Genomic DNA, 18282 nt, shown 5'->3' with positions numbered 1-18282 from the left:
TCCAAAAATCCACCAGGCAGCACCCAGCATGTGCCACCCCTCCCCACGTGGACCAGAACATGCTGTCCTTGGTGGAGAACAATGAACAGCCAGGCTTCAATTGGAAAAGGAATTCCACAGCACCTCATACCCATGGCCAAGCCTGTTTTCCTCTGCCTCATTCTGAGCAGTGGCCACACAGAGCTGAGCTCAGAGAGAGCTTCCCCAGCCTGGTACCCTGCAGTGAGAGGGTCCCCAGGCAAGGAAAACACAGATTCCAATGATTACTGCAACGGAAAAGCAGAACAGTTTCATCATTTAAAAAACTTTGGTATGTGGCAGAAACGAAGAGACCTCACATAGAGATGTATGCAGAAATATTCTGAAAATACCAGTACACCTACACATCTACTGGGAAGTGATGCCTCTGCTGCTTGCTGACCTTACCACTTGGGTTTTTTCCTGCAATTGTGCTTTAAAGGCAAGTTCTTGGCTGAGCAAACCAAGCAGATGTTGGACTTGATTTCACCCTTTTTTCATTCTAAGAGAACCAAAAACTACTTGCAATAATGTTATCTGTAAAGGGCAAAATATACATACAGGCTCTTTTTTTTCCACACACTATACCCTACTTAAGTAATGACAATGTATAACACTACAATTTAAGCAGGTTAAGCAATTTAAATTTTGTGGTTTGTCCCTGTCATTCTCCCCTGTTTGGGGAGCAGCACAGCCCAGTCTCTACAGGCTGCTTGAAAATTACACAACAAGCAGAGCAGCATGCTTTTCATCCACACATACAGTTTTAAATATGATCCCACCAAGCCATTAACGTCTGCATGACAAACTGGCAACTTTAGCTGCTGCCATTAATCCCACATCTAGCAGCAATTTCAGCCCCCACTCGGTACCACTTGGTGCTCTAAGTAATGATGCAGTTCAAAAGCAGACTGAAGGTTTAACCTGCACTGACCCACATACACATAAAAACTCTGGCTGCTCCATTACACTGCTTGGCTGGTGCACCACAGCTACAAAGCAAAATACTTCAAAATGTCCCTGTCAGTCCTCAGGGGACTGAAGGAACACTTGAGAATTGTTCCCACTGGTTCCCCATAGCCATACAAATGAATATCATCATAATCTGAACAGTTTTCGCAGCAACAATTTGAAAATATTCCTTTAATAGGTGTGTTTTACACAGGCCCTTTTATTCAGTCTCCTCTGCCCACTGAAGATAAACCTCACACAAATTTACCAACCTGCATTTGTGCTGTCCTGCAGAACCTCCAGGTTTGTCTTGCAAAAGAGTTTTTCTGCAGACAGGACAAACTAGAAAATGCCCAGTAAAGACAAGTAACAAATGATCAGTTAGAAAATCCAGTTTTGAAAGGCAGAAAAATCATCAGTTAGCTCTCTCAGGTCCCAGGATTTCTCTCTAGAAAGACACTGGAAAGACACCTACATGTGATGCAGAGGAGCAGTAAATATTAACCCTTAGCATCTTCCTCATGGTACCAGACAGGGACAGTATAGTTTCCTGCTGGGGAAAACCACATGGCTGAGAGCCACAAAACACCCAACAACCTCAGAAAGGTGACAGCAGACACAGCTCCAAAAATGCTGTATGTAAGGGGAAAATGGCACTCAGGGTTCCTGCAGGGAGCCATGTTCAGAGTGCAGCTGTGCAGCACAATGCAGGGACCATTTCTGTCATTGTCAGGCTCGTGTGCCCCAGACCAGAGAGCCCAGCAGCCCCTCCACCACCACTGCCCTTTTGGGGAGCTGCATTTGAACTGCTCAGATCCACAGGGCACTCAACAGTGAGATCCAGGTGTGCCCCTGCCAGGAGCTCTTGGTCCTCCTTGATTCCCTGTCTCAAGAGCAGGAGGGGCTGAGTCCAGATGCCACCAGCTCTGTGCCTCTCAGAACAGGATGTCTGCACATGCAAAACATGTTTAGAGTTACAGATGTTCCTCTGTTCCTGACACTTTCAAGTGGCAAATTCTGGGTGATCACAAAGGAAGACCACATTCCAGTGAAACCCAGCTGTCCCTGCATTCCCAGCCCCATCTGTGGCTCCATCTCTGCCCAGGACACTGCCAAGAGCAGCCCAAGAGCCCAGAGCTTGCTCTTTACACAGACAGGAGCAAGTCCTGCTCTGGGCAATCCTCTTCTGCCCTGCACTGGACCTTCACACATGAATGCTTAGCTGAACACATGCAAAAATATTCTAGAAAGGTTTTCAAAAGAAGGCTCTTATTAAAGATCCTAAACTGCACAGAGTGTGGAACAATAACACTCTGCCTGAAAATGTCATATCTTTGTCTGAACAGCCCAAAACCTTATGTGCTCTGAATAAAGATAGAGATGTAATTGCTTTTCTTGTTACGACTCACTTGTGCATCATAGATTTTTTAATATCCTGCAGAACACATGTATTGTGGGAAGGAAGCAGGTGACAGCAGTAAACATATGTAATGTTATTCTTCTTTATGATAGATATGAGTGGGGAAGTCTAAATGATGCCTTAGGTTTTTAATAATCAACTATGGAGTCTTAGGGGGAAAGTGTGCATTTTGCCAAGAGCAAAATCATTAGAACTTTAACTCCAGCCATTGTAGGAAATTTCACTCAGCTAATTGTAGCCATTAAGTGGCAGGTTATGCAATGAAATTACTTCAGCCTTGTCTACACTCAAAAACAGGTTGCTGTCAGCAAAGTAGCTTTTTCTGAGAGTGAATGGGGGTGAGAAATGCTCTGTGCTGTTGAAAGTTTGTTGGGCTGCGTGTGACAGGAGCTGAGCTGATGCTTCGTGGATTTGGAAAAAGCATCCGTGGAGATGCAGCAGAGTTCTGAGAGGGCTGCAGCTGCCACACCTCTGTGTCCATGTACATACACATGGAAGGCCCTGTAAGCTGATTCCTAACATTTTGGTGAGGAGTTAAAGCCACACCGCCCTACCTGGGCATTCCAGGGCCTGATATAATAACAAACTGCAGGAAAAATACAAATTTACATTCTTGTAGCACAGAGGCTCTTACTGCACAGACTTTGTGGAGATGATTTCTGAAAGCCTAGTTCAGCTTCCCACTGTCTTCCGCACCTTCTCTAAACCCAAAAAGCCCTCACTGTAAAAAAGCAGCTGCCCGTTCCTGGCTCTCCAAGCCCCATAAACCAGGGTCTGTAAGAGGGAAGGGGTCAGAGATGGAGCTTCCAGAGGGAGACCAGAAGCCTGTGGGCTGAAACCTCAGACATGCTCAGCATGGAAGTGCTTGGGATTTCCCCAGCTCTGATCATGCTGCTCAACAGCTTCAATTGGGCCACCAGGCATCCCAGAAAAATGTGGAAATTCTCTGATCCACCTGAAAAAAGTTCCCACACAGAAGTCACCAAGGTGCACTTCCATGGTGGATTCCTTGGGTGCACTTCTACAGAGCCACAGCACCAAAATCCAGAGGGAGAGGAGGAGCTGACAGAGCTCAGACCTGAAGCAGCCACCAGACCCCTCCCAAAACCTGCCAACCTCACCCCAAAGATTCCCATTCCCAACACATGCACCCAACACCGTCTCAAGGAAAAAAGAAACCCCTTGTGTTTCTTAAAGCAATGAAATAATCCAAGTCTTTCTAGGAAAAGCATACACAGCATATTAAGCTGTTAATAATTTAATTTAAACAGTTAATCAGTATTTTGCATTTGTAAATTATGACCTCAAAGTTTCTCATATTAGCCTAGAAAATCAGAAGGAAGAGGTGCACCTGTATTGCCAGGGTTTAACAAGTTTGCCCCAAAGCTGTGCCAGGCCAGGGAGTGGAATCAACCCATTAATTTATGTGATGATGCTTCTGGCTGTTGGAATTTCCCTCAGCTGCAAATAAATTCTAATGAAAAAGAAAGCTGAAGCAAATTCTTCTGAAAGCCCCAAAGCTCTAGGCTGTTACAAATGAAAAACAGTGCTGATGAATTCAGAGTATGATTGAATTCTAACCACATCCAGAGCGCATGAAACAAAGTGGCATTAAGATATTGTCCTGGGACAGTGTGAATTCTGCCACATCCATGGAAAGTCAGGAGTATCATTCTGGGATGCAAGTCTGAGCATAGGGTTTTCTACAGAAGGACTCAAGTGAGGGCAAACCAAATTATTTTGTTCATCCAGTGTTGGTTTTCAATTATGTGAGGTCATTTTATATAGAATGTATTTTGTGCTCCTAAATTCTTGTAGCTTATTCCCTATCAAAGTAGCTCACTGCAGTGATCCCAGTGATCCTGCTCCAGCCCTGCTGGGAGATGAATCTTGGGTGTTTCATTTGCTCAGACATATGACATTCACACTCTGCTCCATTCCCATCTTTCCAAGTCAAACCAGAGGCTCCCAAGGCTCTGGAAGATACTTGTAGGCGATATTCAAATTTTTTTCAACTGTACAATAATCCAGATAAAATCCACTGAAGTCCCTAACACTTCAGATGAAGTCCAATGAAATCCCTAATAAATTATTTCCTTTCTTCTTGTGCCAGATCTTGTGGAGCCTTCATTCCTTTAATATTCTCAACCATTCAAACCCTGCACTTCAGCTGGATGCAGACAGCAAAATCTGCTCTTGGGGAAAGGCCAGTCCGTGGCAACCATGTTTTCATCTTTAGGCTTTTTTCCTACAAAACCAACTTCCTAAATGAGCCTGCTCGTGAAAGCACCGGCACTGAGCCCTACACCCACTTGTGCCCACCCTGTCCTTCCTGCAGACCCACCCTGCCTCCAGAAATTAATAATTACAGGCAGTGCCAGGCACAGAACAACAAAATCCTTCCCCATCTCTACTAATTTTCAGCTTGGCCCCCCCTCAGAGTCGTGAGTCTCCCTTGCTTTGCAGTCTGCAGATGTTCCTTAGTCTCATGCCATTTTTCCACATTTACATATTCCAGTCTTCTACAGCGAGCATGGAGATTTTAAGAATTAAATATGCAGGTCCAACTAAGAACAATACAGCAGTAAAGATTTCATTTCATTCATACATTTGGAAAGTTAGTTTTAAAATATTTTTCTTCTCAAAATGAAGATTCTTTTGACAAAAGACATGTACTGAGGGCAGTGTTTGTTGGCCAGAGCAAAGGCACACGACTGGGTAAATGGTTACATCACTTGGGATAAAAAGCCTGCCTTTGCAGATAAACAAGACTTTACAGCTCCTGTTTTGTTGCTGCATTTACTGAACTTCACCAAAAATTCTGCTCTTAATATCCCACGTTCTACCTCACCAACCATGGAACTTAAAATCATAAAAAGGGAAAACAGGTGGGGGGAGATGGGGATGGACAGGCACAAGACAAACGATCTTTAAATCATGGTACCCACAATGCAAATAGCAAACTCAAACTCCATTCTTTGCAACCAGAATGGCACGAAGCAACAGTAGTTTAATGTTATTCTCAAAAATAAAGACAAAATCTTGAAATTTAACACAATTTAGTATAAGTCTGCCAAGCATCTTAAGAAAATCTAGTTGAGAAATTTGGTTTAAGTGCTAAGAACTTCCCCAGCAGTGCTAGAGGGAACTACAATCATTGTGATTTAATTCCCTTGAATTTCAGAAAACTAATAATGGTTCTAAATAATTAGAAACTCTTATTACATTAAAATGCATGATACATACTGATTAGATTATATTAAAATGAAAAGAATAATTCGAATTATTTACACAAAAAAGCCCTCAAAGTGAGATAAATCTATGGACCATAAAGACAAAGAAAAGAATTCCTGAGACAGCAACAGCTCATTGCACAAGTAATTTTCATAAGTATTAGTGATGTCTGAATTGCACCAAATAAAGAACTTCCCCAAAATAAAACCCAAAACCATATGTACTTACTGACAGAAAGTCATTTTAATGCCTTGGCTATCTCAGTTCAAAACTAATTCTAAACTAGTAGATGCAAGCCAATGGTTTTTCATTAAATGCAAAATATTCAGTATATTACAAATTATCCAAGGCTATAATGTGAAATGCTTTTGTGACAGCAGCTTTATTTAATATTCATTGTCAGGTTCTCAGAGGATAGACTGAGAACTAATAAATTCAGAATATATTAGTATTATAACACGCTACACAATTTATACTTAGTGTTTTATAAAAGCCATAACACTCAGTAGAAGGCAGGTACACTGAATACAAAAGATTAGATATACAAAATAAATTAGGATATTAAACTAGAAATTAAAATATTCCTTCTGTACCCCCAGTTTAAATCTTTTTATTGAGCAGGTAAACTCAGGGCAACATTTCTGCTTTTTTGGTGCCTCTTGCCCTTCTCTGTGAGAGCCAAGGCAAAGCCTGGCTGGAATTTGCTGTGCTGTGGTGCCACTGAAGCAAAGGCCACTCCCAGCCATAGGAATGCCCAGACCTGGAAGGAAATTGCCAGCTGCCTCTGCAGGTGTCTGTGTTTTAGATCATGTTGAACCTGTAATTGTTTATTTTTTGCTTTTCAGGGTCCGTGCTGTCTGCAGCCAATGATTTACAGAGCGAAGAACCCATCTGACCAAACGTGACTAAACATAAATGCATTTTGAGCAAAAATTTTGCACGGTCCCCTGCCTGTGTGTGAGCTGCTGGCAAGGACAGGTCAGACCCAGCCCAGGGAGCCACGGGCTGGCTCTGAGGTGACAAATACAGCCCCACCACCTGCCAGTCCTCTCTGTGACATCCCTGACTCCTGGCTGGCTTCAGGAAGGGACCTGGAGCTGCTCTTGGAGGAGCTGGAGGTGAGAGCTGGATCTGCCCTGGGCTGAGCCCAGCGTGGGCAGCAGGGGAGGGGATTCTGCCCCTCTGCCCCTCAGGTGAGACCCCACCTGCAGAGCTGCCCCAGCCCTGGGACCAGCACAGCCAGGACCTGGAGCTGCTGCAGAGAGCCCAGAGGAGGCACCAGGATGAGCAGAGGATGGAGCAGCTCTGCTGGGAGCAAAGGCTGGCACAGCTGGGATTGTTCACCTGCACAGGAGAAACTTTGGGCTGAGCTCAGGGTGGCCTTGCAGGGCCTGAAGGAGCTGCAGGAAAGATGGAGAGAGACAACTGACAAGGGCTGGAGGGACAGGACACAGGGAATGGCTCCCACTGCCAGAGGGCAGGGCTGGATAGGATCTTGGGAATGAGGAATTGTTCCCTGGCAGGGTGGGCAGGCCCTGGCACAGGGTGCCCAGAGCAGCTGTGGCTGCCCCTGGATCCCTGGCAGTGCCCAAGGCCAGGCTGGACACTGGGGCTGGGAGCAGCCTGGGACAGTGGAAGGTGTCCCTGCCATGACAAAGGTGAAATGGGATGAGTTTTAAGGTCCCTTCCATCCATGATTCTCTGATACTTCAGCTGAAAATGTCACTAAGTTCAGACACAAATATAACAGAAATCTGCTCTAGCATCCCTAGTACTCTAAAAAATACATATTAAACAGTAGTGGCAAGCTACTTTATTCTTTAAAAATAATTATATTACTATTTATCTAAAAAGTAAGCAGCAAGCCTGAATTCATTTACACTTGTGAAATACTCAGATATCTGTACGAAGTCAATGTACAAACAAATGATCAGTAGCAAGTCCTGGATAAATTTCTGTTATGCTTGTAGGAACATAATGTCTGTTTAATTAATTAATATTAATAATTTATTATTATCACTATATATTTAATGTCTTTGGCACTCCTGGAATCTACTTAGGTTAAAAACAAAAACAAGCAAAAAACATAAAAGAAAAAAAAAATAAATTAAAAAATAAAAAAACAAAGAGCTCTTCCACCACCCCCAAAAAAGTAATTCTTGTCCCTTGCAAAATAAAATTTCTTTGTAACTGTGACAGCAGACTTACATCTTGTAGAACTGATGGCATTTCATTTGAGTCAGGGGCCATCTCTCCCTTCCTCAATTTTCCACATAACTGACGTCAAGCTGACTTACTTCCCCAGGGTGCAGATGGCTGGGACTGCTGGCAATGAAATGTGGAGCAAAAGGCTGGGAAGAAAACAGCCAAGATGGGTCTTGTACCAAATGCAAGAGGAAAAGGTCCAGGGGAGGGAGATGGGGTCAGCCCACCACGGAGCAGCCCAGGTGTGACACGGTGGTGCCGGGCTGGGGGGTGACAGGCGGGCAGCCCTGGGTGCACAGAGGGTGACAGTGACACCAGAGGTGCCACCCCGAGGAGCTGCTGCCACCAAAGCAGGGCTGAGCAGCTCTGAGAGCACGGCAGAGCCAGCCTGGCTCAGCGAGGTGACATCCTTTAAACCTGACACTTTCCACTGCTGAGGAGCACAGGGAACAAAGGGACATCTGCTGCCTCAGGAAAGGCTGGCTCCTGGCTCCTGCCCTCAGAGCGGCTCAAAGGCAGCCTCAGAAGCACTCGCTGACCACTCAGCAGCTTGCCAAGTCTCCTGCCACATGTCCTCCTCAGCTCACACCTTCTCCTTTCTCTCTTCCTCAGTGCAGCACTGACATTAGCCCCAAAAAAGAGGGGATGAAATCAGAATTTCCCTGTAAGTACTGCATTTCAAGAGGAGCCAGGCCATTCCCCAGAGCAGACAAACTGCCATTACAGGAAAGCTTGGATAGTTTTTCAACTTCAGGTCGAGTTTTCCTATGACAGACCTGAGGCTGAGAGCCTCTTTCACTGCACAAAATATATAGAATTGGCCATAAGTCTTTAAAGCCCTGATGTATTCCAGTCCATTAGTTTTTACAGTTCAATTTATGTTGTATTACGAGGAGATGTGCTGAACTGCCTGAAAGTACAGATTTGCCAAACTATCCAAAAATAATCTGGAAAGCAAGAAAGTCAGGATACCAGCCAAATCATAAGCAGCGTGGCCATTTTGCTACCAGTTCAGCTGGTAATAAATTTTTTAAAGCACTGTTAAATGTATCTAGATGAATTTGACTTTAAATCACACTTTCTGCTGTACATTTAAAGAACTATTGATTCAAAATGAATCACAGACACCTGGGACAGGTTCATGTGCTGAGAGAGAACAACGCAGACATCTCCCTGTCCTTCAGCTTGGCACAGCACACAATTAACCAAGCTCCTACTCTGCCACACAGCAATTAAAATGATCACAGCTTCTGGGTGAGCTCTGCAAGATGGAAGAGGGAGCTGGCAGAGACAGGAGCCTCAAGGAAGTGGAGCTGCTGAGAGAAGATGCAGCATAATTACCATCACAATGCGTCTTCGCACCTACAGGAGCGAAGCACTGTTAAATTAAGCTTATCTTCTGCAAGTTAAACACGTGTTGGGACTTTGTATTTGCTTACTCTAAAATTTACATGACAATTGAAGCATTACCCAAATGCAGAGTCATCCTAGAAGCAGCAGAGAGCCTGTTTGACGGCTTCCGTGGGAAGCCCTGGCATGGGAGGTGTGAATTATTCCTGCTTCTCTTCTGTGCACCACCTGATAGAGAACTGGAGGCTCCAGGGCCATCACTGTGCTGCTTTTCACTTCATGCAAATTCACTTCCCTGACTGACATCTGCCAGCTCTCCCAAATCCCTCTGGCAAACAGCGCAAATTAAAAGCAGTACCAGGAGCTTTCACCACTGCTGGGCTGACTAACAAAGCCAGGCTGTGACACAGGCCAGCAAAAACAGGCTGGGAGCAGCTTGCTGCTAAGTGGCCTCAGCAAATCACCAGGGCAGGGAACCCACAGGCACAGGTGTGCTGGGAAACGTGCTCTGGAAGGATATGGACTAAAAAACAACAGATTGTTATTTGAAGATGATTGTATCTTAAATACCTCCTCTTGGTCAGTATTATTTATGCCATTTAAGAAGTAGTTTCAGCAATCTTGCTGCCGTGAGATGCTCAAATTCATTCAAATTTAGGCTCTTCAGGTCAAGGAAATGGACTTTTAACAAGTGGCAAATTAAAATGTCAAGAGCAATCATACAGACACTTGTTTACAAGATTGTTATTGTTTTGTTTTACAGGTCCCAGGTTTGTCTTTCTCAGTAATTGCAGCATTAACATTTTCACCATAATAGAAAGGTACCAGATAACATCAACATGTTTTTGAGACTTTGACTTAAATTGCAAAATTCTTAAGTGTGGACAGAGTCCTTCACAGTTCTGAAAACCTTCACACTCAGTTATAATAGAGCAAAACTCTGTAAGCAAAGTGATAGGCACCTGCATTTTTAAAAAGTGTATTTAATTGTCTGTCCCAGAGGGAAGCAGGGGCACCACCTTCCAATCCTGCTTTCTGCAGCTGTCACCTTCCCTGGGCTCCTGAAGGGTGTGAAAAGCCTCTCCAGAGCTTATCCATTTCCCATGCAGAAATACCAAGTACCATAAGCACAAACCCCAATTCTCAAGCACAAGATGAAGGCAGATTTCAGAGAATCCCAGAGCAAACGAGGCCGGGGCCTGTCCTGTGCCCTGTGGGATTCATGGGCTGTCACACCCTGTAGGGAGTGTTCTGCCCATTGCTCGAGGTTTGAGGTGGCCTCCACGCCCTCTCACATGGTATGGGTGGAGGGGAGGAAGGAATTTCTCCATGGACTTCATCTGAAGTTTCTCTGGATCAAAGGAAAGAATCCCATCTGGGTTACACACAGTACTGGATCCAGCTATTCATGTGCTCTTTGGTGCCAATTCCTAATTACTGGAATAGGATGAGAAATGATAATATCCTACTTCAGCAAGCACAAGTGTTTAACATAGCACCAGCTTTATGCTCCAGGAACAAAGGAACTACTCTGCTCTTTATCAGCTCACATTACAGTGTTAATTCAAGTGACACCACAGCATCACTTCTCTGGGAGGGCTTCCAGGACTTAAACAGTTAACAGCCAGATTTGATTTTCCAATCCAATTGACAGATTTGATTTCCAATCCTTTCTAGACAGAGATAAAAGCACCAAAATGCTCTGTTTCAATGGGAGCTTTGCCTTGTGTCATTTCTGTTTGTAAGAAATTATTGTACTCCTACTTCAGGGGAGGTAAATCCAAGCAATTCACTTTGCACTTGGCTGTATTGGAGGAAATGTTTATGGCACTATCTTAAAAACATACAAGTGAGCCTGAAACTTTCATTAGAATCTCATACAGGGCAATGCAGCCCTGGAAACAATCTGTTAGCTTTTGAATGGACAGGAAACGAGGCCCCACAACTCCACTGCTGCTGCTGCCTTGGTAGGGGTGAGGAGCTGTGATGGAGGTGGAGAACATCCAGTGCAGTTTCTGTCCCTCCCTGCCGCTTGAATTACGCTCAACATTCCCACAGAGAGGGCTGGTTTGTATTGCTGTTTGCTCTATTTCAAGTCTATATATCCAAACCCTAAAAAGGATGAGGCAACCACTGAGACAACACAGAGAAACAGATTAAATATTTTCATCTAACTGAAGCCCATATTCTTGCCTGTATTCTGTTTCTTCAGAAAAGAAAGTACAAAAAAAATGCTTTGTGGCCTTTGATGAACAGATTCTATTTATTATTCTATTAATTTTTTTTAAGTTTACTGTACACTGGTGCCTTGTATTTTACAGTACCCTGCCTAAGCAATCCATGACCAGGAGTTCTGATATTCCAGGCAATAGCTGTAACAGTGACTAGGAATACACTTAGGAACTTAAATTCTCAAATGATACCTTCAGAGATCTCTATGTTTCACTCAAGAATTTTAAAACATCAAAAATATTAATTATGTTTTGCAACATGTCTATTTAACTAAATCTGGAGGAGGCAAAAATTGAGACAGGGAGGTCCAAACAAGTCCAGAGGAAAGTAAAATTCAGGTCTCAAAGCCCTTGTATGAGTCACACAATCCCAAATATATTGTGGGACATTTAAAGGTATTACATTGAGCCCTGTCAAAGACAATTCAGGCACTTGTGAGAAACAACTGCTCACTTTGAAAATTTAAAAAGGTTTATTAAACCTTAACAAAAATACAACAAAGGACTACATAAGGAAAAAGCTGCAGCAGTAGCAACTGCCTCCGTGGCTGCCCACCACGAGGCCAGTTCATCTTGAAGATGGATGCTCAGCCTTTTACACCCCTTGGGTTGCATCAGCCAACCTTGGTCCTTCCCGAAGTCTGTGAGTTAATTCTTCTTTGCCGTTTATTGGTGGAGATTGCTTTCATGTAACTTGAGTGGAGGGTCAGGTGCTGTCATGCCGCTCTCCCTTAGCAACAAGCTCTTCCATTCCCAGCTGCCCCATGTAAGGGGCACATGTGCACACCTTCTTGTCTTAGATAACACAGACTGTCTGATGGTAACAATACAGAGCAGAGGGAAAAGGGAACTATTGGGAGAACAGAGGACATCTAAACTACAATAATATAACTATACATCACTGAAGCTTTTCTTAATATTCACACAGTAGTTATCTTTTAATTGTGAGAGCCAATCATCGCATTATCCATCTATAACACAGACAGAATAGGCCACAAAACATTGTCCATGTCAGTTCTTTCTTAAAGCCTCTTTAATTTGCAGGTCAGTCATGTCATAAACTCCAATGGCTGCCTTAGTATCCATCAAGCCAGTGTGACAGCAGATCAGGATTTATTTTCTCACCAAATCTGAGATTATGTTCTAATTCCAGGTCCTAACATTTATCTCAGATTTGCTTGCCAAAAGTAGGTCCTGACCAGGCATTTAATATCCTCAGAGAATCTCAGGATTGTATTATTGGGTTTGGAAGTTGCCACTGACTTCATTTAACAGAATTGGTGCCACAGTCCCTAATGAGAAGGGCAAATGAAGGCAGCTCTCACATTTTGCCCACACACCTTTCCATCCCCTCAGGCAAGCACACCTTCCTGGGGAGATGAAGCACAAAAAGCTGATGGTGCAGAGGGGCCCAGGGCCTCACCTGCCTCTGAGGTCAGGGGGAGCTGAGACACCCAACACCTGGCAAGATGGAGCCCAAAAACATTACCAAACTGATACCTTGGGGTTTAAGTTTTTCTGTTCTGTTTTGGTGTGCAGATTTCAGCTTTTTATTAAGTAGGATCTTTTCACAGAGTGGCGAAGATAAAACAATCCTGTTCTAGCTGGAGACTTAAGGACAATCCCTTCAAACTTCAGGCCCAAAGCACAAATAACATGAAAAAAGGAGGGTAGGTATGAAAGCAAGGAGGATGAAACTTCATCATTTGAAACTATTAATTGGGCAGTTAACTCCTATATGCAAATGAACTACAACTTATACAAATCTGAGATCTTGTGACCAAGGCCTCTCTTGCTTCCATCTTGGAGATCCAGGCAGAGCCACGACTGGGTGTGGCCTTTGAAGGCTCTTCAATAAATACCCTCTTTATTCCTCTTAACTCTGTTCCAGCCTCTGTTCCAGCTCCTTAAGGCATCAAAGCCAAGATTTCAGGAATAAAACCCCAGTTCCATCTCTCACATTTACTGAGGAATTGCATTGTCTTAGTTAAACAGTGAGGAAGCTGGGGAGGCTGAGTTTCTGCTGTGGGAATGACATCCATTCAGAACAAGCTTGGCAGGACGTAATCTGTGAATTTTATGCCATTTACAACCATCCTCCCAGCAATGCCAACTGTCAGCACTTGAACTGTTCAAGTTCTCCTCTTCCCCTCCTGTCTCTGCTGCACAGGGTTGCAGGAGCTTTGGCTGGAGAAGGAAGCCTGTGCAGCCATTGTCTCTGCAGAGTTTTCCCCACAGCAGAAAATGTCCCTGGCATTGCTGCTGTTACCTCTCAGGAGCCACTGGTATCCCCAGTGCAGCTGTAGTTGCCAGGATTAGAGGGCTTGGACTCTGGCTTTCCTCTGTGCCTCCTGAACCTCCACACCTCACAGGTGCCTCTCTCTGCTCTCACACAGTCAAGAGAACTGCTAAAAACCTGCTAAAAACAACTTTGTACCCAGGCAAAAAAGAGGCTACACATAATTCAATCAATCAAACTCCTTAAGGAGATTGGTACAACATCATTTGGCTTCATTTGCATTTTTTATCTATTTCCTGCTGCTCTGAGAAAAGCTGCTTCAGGTATACTTGGAGATAAAACTAAATTACAATCTTAAATACAATAAAAATCTGGAGAAAAGTTTCTGAGACAGTCCTGGGCTGCCTAGTGTCAGAATAACATCCCATATAAATCTGCAAATCATTGCTGGCATCACCAGCCTGAAAAAATATCTCATGGAATGGTAGCCCAGCCTCCCCTGGTGCTGACCCTGCAAAGGGCTGCTCCCACTCCAGGCACACAGTCAGGACCACCAGCTCTGACCCAAGAGGCCAGAGTTTCCCCTGCTATAAATCCAGATTTAAAAAGGTTAAAAACACACTTTCACTAATCTCAGAGCTCAGTATTTCTGCCTGTAACAGCTAAAAGATAAACTAGAGATACAAGTGCACGTGGGTTTAAAAATTCCACCAAAGTAAGTTTGTATTTCTTCCTTACCATTGCTATTCCTCAGGATAGTTAATAATTTACTTATTTTGGGGTATTTCTAGTTCTTCACTTTAGTTCTTTCCTGTTTTCCACCTTTTCCTTCCTATCTCTATGTCATTTCTCTGGTTTCCCTTTTCCTCATTCCATAAGATGCTTTCCTTTTTTTGTCCTGCTCTTCCTAATTTTCTCTTCACATTCTTCTGAACTGATTTGTCTCTCCTCCTTCCTGCACCCACATATACTCAATTGCTCCTCCTTGTCCTTCATGGCCACAAATCAAACACACCAGAAATGTAGAAAGGGCATCAGACATTCTCAAACATTCATGCAAACATCACATTTCCTGTTTTCTCTCCAAACTTCTCACTGTTTTCTTCTTTCTTTTCCTCAGCTAGGAATTCATCTCTTCCCTGTTATATTAATACCTTTATCCATTCAGATCAATTAATTTGTGCCAGCCCAAGGCTCTCAAACTATTCAGATCTGGAGAAAGGTGGGGTGGATTTGAAGAGGAAGGTTTGCTACTATGCCACTCACTGTCTGGATTCTGTTAAGGCTTCACCCAGTCTCACACACAGAGACACCAAATAAAATGTAGGAAACCTGTTTCTGTTTCAGAATTTGTTCTCTTTCCAGGGAGGTGGCTCAGTCTAAACCCACTTCTTGTTACATAAAAGGCAAATATACAACTGAGTCCTTTTGCAGCCACTGAGCCCTGCTGATGCCATTGAAGAAAATAGGTATTTGTCCATTTATTGTTGAGTGTTATTTAAGCCAGACACTGAAATACTGGCTGGAAACTGTCCAGTTGCTTAAAGACAGGCATTAATAGAATTCTTGTTCTTCTAATGTGGGAGATAAAATGGGTGCTACTGGCCATACAGGAAAGGAAGAATAAAACAGCTTTCTCTGGAGCTCAAAATATCTGAAAGGCTCTGGTAAGCACTGAAATGAAGATGTCTGTAATTTGCCCTTCTCATTAGGGACTGTAGCATCAGTCCTGGTAAAGTGAAGTCAGTGGCAACTTCCAAAGCCAATAATCACAACCTTGTGATTCTCTTTGAATAGTAATGCCAGATCAAGACTACTTTCAGCAGTTCTCACAATGGTTGTTACAGTGAAAGAAAAGATACAGGGATTTATATTGGAGGAATTTTTGTGTTGACCTTGTATCCAAAAATTGTCCTGTATGAAAGAGGGTTTCATAGATTGCATTGAAAAAAAGGGTAAAAATATCCCAGGCTCGCTTTTAAAATATTCAATACTGACAGTATTTTTGCTTACACATGGGATTCCTGTTACAGTTAATTCTGAGCCAAGGACATGAAGGGCAGGAGGATGTGGGCACTGGAGCTCTTGGCTGCGATGGCTCCTGGGGACACAATTCCTGCTGGGATCCCCTCCTGGGCAGCGAGCACAGCCACGGCAAGGCAGGAGCCCAGGGGAAAGAGAATGGGACAGAAAAAAGAAAAACATTTCTTGGGTAGGCTGGGTGGCTGGGTCAGAAGCTCTTCCAGGAGCAGATCAGAGGAGCCTCTCACTGTCACTGTCACTGTCACCGTCCCCAGCCCCACACTCGGCTGCTCCCACTGCTCCAACACCCCACACAGCTCAGCCCTGGAGCTCACAGCTCCCCCAGGATCCTTTGTGCCAGAAGCAACAAGTGTCTCACAGAGAGATTTTTTTTCCCTTTTTTCTGTTCATTTGCTGCTCAGAAAATTGAGACACATTCCAGGCTTGTTTTACTGTTCCTGCAATGACAAATTACATGTTAACGTCTGGAAGGCTACATTTTGTACAGTTCTGTTTCACACAGACAACCTGTTTGAAAAGCTGTCAAAATGCATCAATAACTTACCATTATCTCCCCTGCAGGAAGTATCAAGGTACTTGGAGAAGTCGGCATCTTAATATACGATAACTTTCAGGTGAGTTAAAGGGGAAAAAGTGGCTATTAAGACACCATATTTATAGCATAAACCCTTAATGATTCAGCAGAAAGCTTCAGCACAAAGCAGAATTTAACCTGCAGCTTTTTGCACATCACTTAAAAATTCATCTAGCTCAATTTCACTAACTAACCAACTTTTATCATCAATTCTGGCAAATTCACCTCCCCCAAACAAGAGAACTCCAATCTGGGCACATCCTGACTTGTATTTAAGGGAGCATCTCAAACAAGGATGTACTCTGGGAGTCAATAAAACCATTGTATTAATCCAGTTTCACAGATGCAGACAATTAATTACTCCACAGAAAAATGCGTTTCCAACCTAATGGTGAACTAAATAAGCCTCAATCTCAATTGCCCACGATCAAAAATGTTTAGCCCCAGCAGCTAATTAGCAATATTTACTTGCCACATCACAAGAGCATGTAATGAGGTGGCTAAAACTGATTAGATGGGCTTTTTTAAAGTCAAAGTCAACAAGTATCAGAGTAATCTCCATATTTTCATTACTTTGACCATAAAAAGATGTGCATGTGAAGTAGTCAATGACATTTCTTAATGACTGTCCCACGAATATTCTGACTGTGCCTGGATAGGTGGAAGCCCCTGAATTTCAGTGCTGTCATGGATTAACTCATGTGCCTTGCAGCACTATCACCACCACCACTGGGGGATTTCCCAAGCACAAACTGCAGTAATTTTTGGAAAGAATGTATAAGGTAGAAATCAGTGGGTTTTGCCATGATTAAGCCTTCCAGATTTTACTGTCAGAGTGTTTTCCATCAGCCCCTCCAAAATGCATTTGCACTCTTCCATGATGAGTTTGTGTTCCCTCAGAAAGTAAAGAAATGGCACCACTCAAAATGGTTTGTTCAGGCAATTTTGTATATTCATCACAGAAGTTTCCTGTTACTGCAGGTTGGTAGCACTGGAACAATGAACCTCCAGAGAACTTGTCTAAAGCAAACTGATTCTGGGTTTTTTAAGTAAGATTTTCCTAATCCAAGTAACTGAAGACTCTAAAGTGCATCAAGGAATTCTCTCTTTTTCTTTTATTCCCATTATAATAATGTTTTAAACAATGATTTCTATTTTCCCCTAATTTATCCCTGTGATATAGAACCAAAATCCTCAATTACAATCTGACTCTGCAATCCTCCTTTCTGAAAAGGAAAGGAAAAGGAAGATACTGCTGCTGGTTTGACCATTTTCATACAGAAGAGTAAGTCTCAAAACCAGGTGAAAATATTCTGTTTTGTATTACAGACCATTACAGATTTCCTGCAAGGATGCAGTGCCTCTGTTCACATTAAGTGTTTAATATTCTGCTGGGAATACTTCACAGTGCTATCCAGACAGGGAGAACTGCATTTCAGCAGGCTCCAGTACCAAGCAGTCATTTCTCTGCTCTGGTGCCATGTGCACACCGTGGCACAGGGGCTCCACCAGTGCTTTCATTCAGGGTCTGAGGCAGCCTTCACAGAGCTCTCTGCTGACACCAGGAATGTGTTTACTCCTTTTTTAGGGCAGGAGGGAGATGGCAGATTAGCAACATTAGGAAGAAGCCTGGGACATCTCTTTGGAAGGCAGAATATTTCAGCTACAGCGAGGGCTCACTTTGATTCTTTTGTAAAAGCCATCAGTCATCAGGCAGCAGAGTTTGGTAAATGTGTGACTCTGCAAGATTTCATTACCACCAAAAATTCCAGTCCCCTCAGCTGATGAATTTATAGCAATTTATAGATGCATGTAGAGGAATTTGCTGCTCCCATTTTTTATGCCAAATGTAGTTTGTCTCTCCTCAAGCAGCAGCTGAACTGCCCATCCAATATCTCTCACCAGGCAGGTCTTTTATTATGCAGAGCATTCCTCTGGGACAGGATGCTCCTTGTAAGCCTGAAAGAAACAAATGTTGAATAGATTATATTATGGGCTGAGTTTTGATGCTACTTCA

General features: G+C 43.4%; 1 long non-coding RNA gene across 1 annotated transcript; it reads left to right on the top strand.

The window, feature by feature from the left end:
* Nucleotides 1-12802: 12802 nt before the first annotated feature.
* On the top strand, nucleotides 12803-17984 carry LOC135279589 (uncharacterized). Its single transcript, XR_010346804.1, has 3 exons — nucleotides 12803-13079; nucleotides 16253-16305; nucleotides 17854-17984. It is a non-coding gene; the product is annotated as an uncharacterized LOC135279589 (long non-coding RNA).
* Nucleotides 17985-18282: the final 298 nt, after the last annotated feature.

This window comes from Passer domesticus, chromosome 12, assembly GCF_036417665.1.
Source record: "Passer domesticus isolate bPasDom1 chromosome 12, bPasDom1.hap1, whole genome shotgun sequence".
In the NCBI taxonomy this organism is placed as follows: Eukaryota; Metazoa; Chordata; class Aves; order Passeriformes; family Passeridae; genus Passer; species Passer domesticus.
The sequence above is the reverse complement of the archived record's forward strand: the minus strand, read 5'-3'. Positions and strand labels throughout refer to the sequence as shown.